This window comes from Trachemys scripta, chromosome 11, assembly GCF_013100865.1.
Source record: "Trachemys scripta elegans isolate TJP31775 chromosome 11, CAS_Tse_1.0, whole genome shotgun sequence".
Taxonomy (NCBI): Eukaryota; Metazoa; Chordata; order Testudines; family Emydidae; genus Trachemys; species Trachemys scripta.
In genome coordinates this window covers 6,613,986-6,621,126 of record NC_048308.1, presented here as the reverse complement: position 1 = coordinate 6,621,126, position 7,141 = coordinate 6,613,986, and the positions used below count along the sequence as shown (strand labels likewise).

At 44.9% G+C, this 7,141-nt stretch overlaps 1 protein-coding gene across 1 annotated transcript in view; it reads right to left on the bottom strand.

The window, feature by feature from the left end:
- The window catches only part of TMEM177 (transmembrane protein 177), an 8,160-nt gene extending 2,171 nt beyond the window's left edge, over positions 1-5,989 (bottom strand). Inside the window, exon 1 of the mRNA XM_034786438.1 lies at positions 5,938-5,989. The gene's annotated coding sequence lies outside the window, so the exon portion shown is untranslated. The remainder of the gene's footprint in view (positions 1-5,937) is intronic.
- Positions 5,990-7,141: the final 1,152 nt, after the last annotated feature.

Below are 7,141 nucleotides of genomic sequence, written 5' to 3'. Positions count from 1 at the left end.
CGATCGGCCGAACCTGCCACGTCAGCAGGTAAATAAACTGGCCCGGCCCGCCAGGGTGCTTACCCTGGCGAGCCGCGTGCCAAACGTTGCCGACCCCTGATCTAGTCTGACCCTCCTGTATAACACAGGCTCTTAAATTTCACCGAATTATCCTGTATCGAGTGCAATAAATTATGTTTAATAATGTTATGCTTAAGCATATCTTCCAGAAAGACATCCAGTCTTGGTCTAAAGACATCAAGCGTTGGAGAATCCACCAGTGCCCTGGGTTGTCACAGTTAAAAATGTGCACATTATTTCTAATTTGAGTTTGTTTGGCTTCAGCTTCCAGCCACTGGTTCTTGTTATGCCTTTCTCCACTAGATCAAAGAGCCCTTTAATACGTGGTATTTTCTCCCCATGAAGGTACTTAAACACTGTAATCAAGTTACCTTTCAATCTTTTTTTGATAAATTGAACATATTGAGCTCTTTAAGACTCTCACTGCAAGGCATTTTCTCCAGCCCTCAAATCATTTTTGTGGTTCTTCTCTGCATCCTCTCCAACTTCTCAACATTCCTTTCAAAAATGTGGACACCAGCACTGTATGCAGTAGTGAGACTGATACTGGACCAGTGCAATACACAGGGGTAAAATTGCCTCCATATTCCTACTCACAGCTCTAGCATCGGACTGAAAGCTCACATTAACTTGCTTGTCCATTATGACCCCTAAATCCTTTTCAGAGTTCCTGCTTTCCAGTCTACAACCTCCCATCCTGTAGGCATGGCCTGCATTCCTTGTTCCCAGATATTTAAATTTATTTTATTTGGCTGTATAAAAACACATTTTGTTTGAATGGGCCCAGCTTACCTAGTGATTCAGATGGGTCCATGTAACTGCCCCGTTCTCATCATTTTTACCATTCCTCCGATCTGTATCATCTGCACATTTTATCAGCAGCGATTTTATATTTACTTTCAGATCATTGATGAAAATGCTGAATAACGTAGTTCCTAGTACTTATCCTTGAGTGACTCAAGAAACACACCTATTCAATTATGATTCCCCATTGGCGATCATTTTTTTCATTTAATGTATAAAAAAACAGCATAATACAATATCAATAGTCATAATGTTGGGTGGTACTAAGTCAAATACCTCATTAAAGTCTAAGTACATTAATGTGCGCAGTTGCCTTTATCAGCCAAATGTGTAATCTCCTCAAAGAATGAGATCAGGTTTGTTTGACAATGCCTATTTTCCATAAAAGCATATTGACTGGCGTTAATTGTCATAATACACTTCATGTTATATAGTGCTTTTCGTCAAAGAAAAAGACGGTTAAGATTTCATCAAGACTTGCTGGTAAAGCAGAAATATTTTCAAGCAAAGTTGCAGTTTCTAAATTTTAGTGAAAGACTGAAAATTATTCTGTTTTCAACAATTGAAAACCAATGCATTTTTGCTTTTTTTAAACAGAGCCTGAAAATATTAAAAAAAAAAAAAAAATCAGTTTATTTGAAAATAAAATACATCATTGAACAGTTCTGCATCTGAGGACTCCAAAAGTGATACTTCTAACAATAATTAAATCTAAAGACCTAGGGAAGAATTATTATCCTCTAATTTACAGATGGAAGGAACTAAGACAAAGGAAAGGGGAATTATTTGCCCAAATACCTGTAAAGGGAGACTAATCACCACTAGGGGGGGCACAGAGTGCCACTGTGAGTAGATTACACTAGTATTGCTGAAAGCTCTCTTGACTCGGAGTCTTTTGTTTGGTGATAGCATTACTCTCCTTATTCTCCCAGGAAAAAAAACGAACAAACAAGGATTCTTCCAAAAAAATTGAAATGGCCCTTTAAAGAGCTCTTTCTGAAATAACTACCTTCTTAAAAAAGAAGCCCAAAAAAGGTAAACTAGTCTTGGCCAGGGTAGGACTTGGAACAGAAGTAGTTTCCAAGCAGGAAACTCTTCTCCGACTCTTTAAAGAGAAAGATGAAGGGAAAACTTTTTAACCTGCCAAATCCTTTCGTTCAAGATTTTCTGCTTCTCTGAGCACAGATGGTGGCATCAGTGATACTTATGGCTTCAGCCCTGCAAGTTTTTAGGCACAGCAGAGCCCTATGCTCACGTGGAAGCCCAGTGACCGTGGCATCTGCCCCCATAGGTCCTAGAATCACATCATTTTAGTAGGAGACATAGAAAGATATAGAGGGGGAAATCGACACGTCTCATTGATGCTCAATGGGAACTGGAGGCCTAATTCCCCCCTGTGCCTTGAAAATCTCCTCCCTTAGTGATCAGCAGCAACAATGAGTATTAAACAGAAAAAGCTAAAAGTGATCAAATTAATTGGATCTCTTTATTGTCTGACATTTCTCTCTCCTCTTCCTAGGACTGTCTTTCAGACTATAAATTTTCCGATGCAAGGACTGTCTTGATAAATGCCTTGTACAGCAGTGAGAACATAGTAGGTGCTTAATAAATAACAATAATGCCTGTCTTGGCACATAAATTAAGGCAGAACTATGGTATTGTATTTACCTATCGTCTTACATTCTACTCTTACGTTCTGTTAATGATTTGAGATGCTGAGCCCCACTGTCCTCCCAAAAAAGACGTTTAAGTTCATCAAAGAAGATTAGGTTAAAGAGCACAATTTGCAGGATCAGGCCCTAATCTATTGAAAAAAACCCTCTTGATATTATACCCGAGTTGTACATTTCAGTTACACTTCAGTGACATTGCCAATGATAAACCTGAAAAACCTCTTTGGCATTAGTGACTCTTTGGCATATTCACAAGGCTAATGTGTCACTGAAAATGTCACTTCATTTAAAGTGAAGCAGCCAGCACTTCAAAGGGAGATGATAATGTGACAAATGGCACTTTGAGCCAGATGGGGAATTGAACCAGTGACCTCCTGAGCTAAAAGCACACACCTTTACAGCTTCAGCCAAAGAGGTAGGCCCTCAAGAGGTGGTCGGTAAAAGATGCATATGCTCGGAGGTACAGGAAACATACTATCAGCAGCTTACAACAGCACAAAACAACAGGCCTGCAAATAGTTTTCTTAAAAGCAACTATCCAGTTGTGGGGTTGGCTTAGCAGGAACCAAGGTTTCAGAAAAAGGTTACAAGTAAAAAAAATGTGAAAAACCAAAATAATCGTAGAAGAAAAACCAGATAATACCTTGTGCGAGATCTCAAAGAATTCTGCCTAGATGATGCACATTTCAACATTGTCATTCATAGTTTCTCCTATTTTTCCCCTTCAAGTCATACTCCTCAATTTGAAAAATCATAACTTCCATAGCAGATAAGGCTTCAATCTTACAACTGAGCTCTGCCTGCCCAGTGCTCGGAAGCCATGTGAGACGGCCCTTATGTCCATGCTGAGCTCATTACAGGATTGGAACCTAGCTGCTCTACCACGTACAGACGCAGTGTGGGGGATAAGCAGAGTGACCAGGGGAATTTGGAATAATCATCCTGTTTTTTTTTCCATAAAACAAAGGACTGTTTCTCAATAGCTTTTTCAAGTGCTACCCAATCTTTAGACCAGGTCCTCAGCTGCTGTAAACCAGGTTTGCAAACCAGCTAAGGACATGGGCCTTTAAGTGTATGATCGGTATTTTTATTCATAATCTTATACAACATACTTACAAAGAAGGCGACTGAAAACTAACACTAAAGGATGTTTTTTAATGGCACAAGCTCTGGATTTTCTTACTTATTTGATCAGTCCCCATGGAAGTCACACAAGTGTTTACAACCCTGAGCCCTAATGTAAGGTGCAATGCTTTGTTTCTATCATTGGGCCTCATCCTGCCTGCAGTCCCTCACTCAAGCAAGGAGATCTATTGACGTCCACGAGGACTAGTAGCAGAGGACTGCAAGATCATGGCCCTTTATTTCTGTTGTATTATCTCCCAGTAAAAATTACTTCTTAAGAGGGGGAAGGCTGGACAAAAGATATATTAAGGAACTTTTCCCCTTCAATTTTCATAGCATTAATGATTTTTATACTGCAAATTTGACTCCCAAATTAGTGCTGCCCATGCAGTGCCCAGAGCCAAGTTACACTGAGTGAATCCAATAAGACAGAGGTGGGCAAACTACGGTCCACGGGCCACATCCGGTCCACAGGACCGTCCTGCCTGACCCTTGAGCTCCCACCCAGGGAGGCTAGCCCTCAGCCCCTCCCCTGCTGTCCCCCCACACCTGCAGCCACGCGGGCAGCACTCGGGTCGGCGGAGCGGCGTGCTCCTGCAGAGCAGAGCCGCAGCATGTCTAGCTCTGGCTGGGCGGCACGGCTGCCAGACATGCTACTCTGAGCGGCATGGTAAGGGGGTCGGAGGTTGGGTAAGGGGCAGAGGGTCCCGAAGGGCAGTCAGGGGACAGGGAGCGGTTGGATGGGGCAGAGGTTCGGGGGGGGAGGGGGGTGGTCAGGGGACAGGGAGCAGCGGGGGTTGCATAAGCGTGGGAATCCCGGGGGGACCTGTCAGGGGCAGGGGTGTGGATAGGGGTCAGGAGATGGGGAACATGGGGGTTTGGTTAGGCGTGGGGTCCTGCGGGGCCTGTCAGGGGGTGGGGGTGTGGATAGGGGGCAGGGCAGTCAGGGGACTGGGAGCAGGGGGTTGGATGGGGGTGGGGTCCCAGGAGGGGGCAGTTAGGGGACAAGGAGCAGGGAGGGGTTGGATAGGTCAGAGGTTCTGAGGGGGGCAGTCAGGGGGCAGGAAGTGGGAGTGGGCAGATAGGGGGCTGGGGCCAGGCTGTTTGGGGAGGCACAGCCTTCCCTACCTGCTCCTCCATACAGTTTTGCAACCCCAATGTGGCCCTCGGGCCAAAAAGTTTGCCCACCCCTGCAATAAGAGATGTTCTTTTACTTAAAATAAATGTGCCCAATTCTCAATTTCACCCCTGGACAAGGTGGGGAATCAAACACTGCCACCATTCCAATTTGGCAAGATTTCCAGCCCTTTCCACAGGTGGAAGTAGAGCTGCCAACCCCAAGTGTTCAAACGCCATCAGTCAGTGTCATGTTTTTATGGGACCTGGTTTAAAAGTTATGAAGTTTTAAGAACAAAGAGGAGTCCCGGTGGCACCTTAAAGACTAACAGATTTATTTGGGCATAAGCTTTCATGGGTAAAAAAACCCCCACTTCTTCAGATGCAACAGAAGTTTTAAGAAAAGTCTTTTCCTTAGCCTGCCTTTCCTAGCCTAAAGGGTTAATGATTTCAATCTTTTCTATATAATCTTGACACTTAGAAACCATTTTTTAAACATGAAAGTAGAAACTCTGACCTAATCACATAGCTCTGGGACCTGAACTTTAAGAAAAACGCCAACTATCATGATAATGGGCATCACTATGTACATGACAACACAAGGTGAAAGTCAGCTGGGAATCAGGCCCTGAGAAGTCTCTCTTACTGCCCCTTGAGTAAAACTCCCTCCCATTCAAATTCTCCCAGCAGGCTGTCTTATAAACCATCGCAACCGATTTCAACGGCGTTACCCTCGGCACTAGCATAGGAAAGTGAGGTGGCCGTTCAGAATCGGGTTTCAATCTCACTGACGTCCCTGAGAGTTGTATTGGTCACTTCAGTGAATGCAAAACTGGAGAGGGAGGAGGAGCTCCGTAATTGCTGCGGGGGAAAAAACAAAACCAACCCCCAACCCCAAGGGATTTCTCAAGAACCGTGACCGCTGGGGGCACAGAGCCCAGTGCCTCTCTCCCGTACGTGCATGGCAATCAGGGGTCACCTCCAGGCAGCCAAAGGAGATGCCTGCAAAACCGGGGGGGGGGCAGAAAATCAAGCCCCCCTGCTTCAAGCCTGGTAGTCACTCGGCCCAGGCCCAGCAAAGAAGGGCTGTTCTCTCTCTCTCCCGCTCGCACCCCGGGTCACAGCCTGCTGCCGCCCCACGTTTCACTCCGCGTCTCACCTGCCTCTCCGGGCTGCGGCTGGGGTGCGCTCGGGCCACTGGGCGGGGGAGCGGGGCTGGCGAAACGGGGGGGGGGGGCGCAAGCGCGGCGCTGCGGCGAAGGGGGGGGGGGGGGGGGAGTGGCCGGCGGCTGGGGTCGTCATAGCAACGCAGGCCGGGTGTAACCATTGCCTGTTGCATGCCTGAGGCTGTTTGACCTCTTTTGGGGCATTTTGACTGGTTACAGCTGAAATTGAAAAATCAGCGACCCTGGCAAGGGTGGACCATGGGTTAGACTTCTGCAGCAGGGCATGCAATTGACTCTGTGTAGAAGTGGGCTGTAGCCCAAGAACGCTTATGCTCTAATACATTTGTTAGTCTCTAAGGTGCCACAAGGACTCCTGTTCTTTTAACCCTTTACTGTTATCCACAGAAGTTTGCAGCCAGGGCTGGCTATCATAGACCCCCCAAGTTTGGGAGTGTTCATCTCTGGGAGTTTAGACACACCGCTTTGAAAGTGCTGGCTTGTGTTTACGTACAGGAGAGTCCTCAGGTTAAATTTAGGGCTGAGGCAATGTGCTCACTACCCGCACTTCCTTTTCGAGCTCATAAAGATCCACACTGGTTCTCAACCTTTCCAGACTACTCTCTCTTTCAGGAGTCAGATTTGTCTTGCATACCCCAAGTTTCACCTCTCTTAGAACCTATTTGCTTACAAAATCAGACATAAAAATACAAGTGTCATAGCACACTATTACTGAAAAATTGCTTACGTTCTCGTTTTTGCCACATAATTACAAAATAAATCAGAATATAACTATTGTACTTACTTGTCAGTGCATAATATACAGAGTAGTATAAACAAGCCATTGTCTTTATGAAATTTTAGTTTGTACTGACTTTGCTGGTGCTTTTTATGTAGCCTGTTGTAAAACTAGGCAAATATCAAGATGAGTCAATGTACCCCCTGGAAGACATCTGTGTACCCCGGTTGAGACCCGCTGTTATAGAAACAGAGTGAGTGAGGTAATATCTCCAACTACACTGCATGCAGTATTGGTAAATTATTGCATTAACAAACAACGTGAATTATTATTCAAACTTGGAGCTGGGAGATAGGTTGTCATCAAAACAAGGAAAATGGCTTTTCAGCCAAAATGAATAGTTTGCAGAAAGGTTTGCATGGTATTTTGGCTGAAAATTTCAACATTTTTCAATAAGAAAC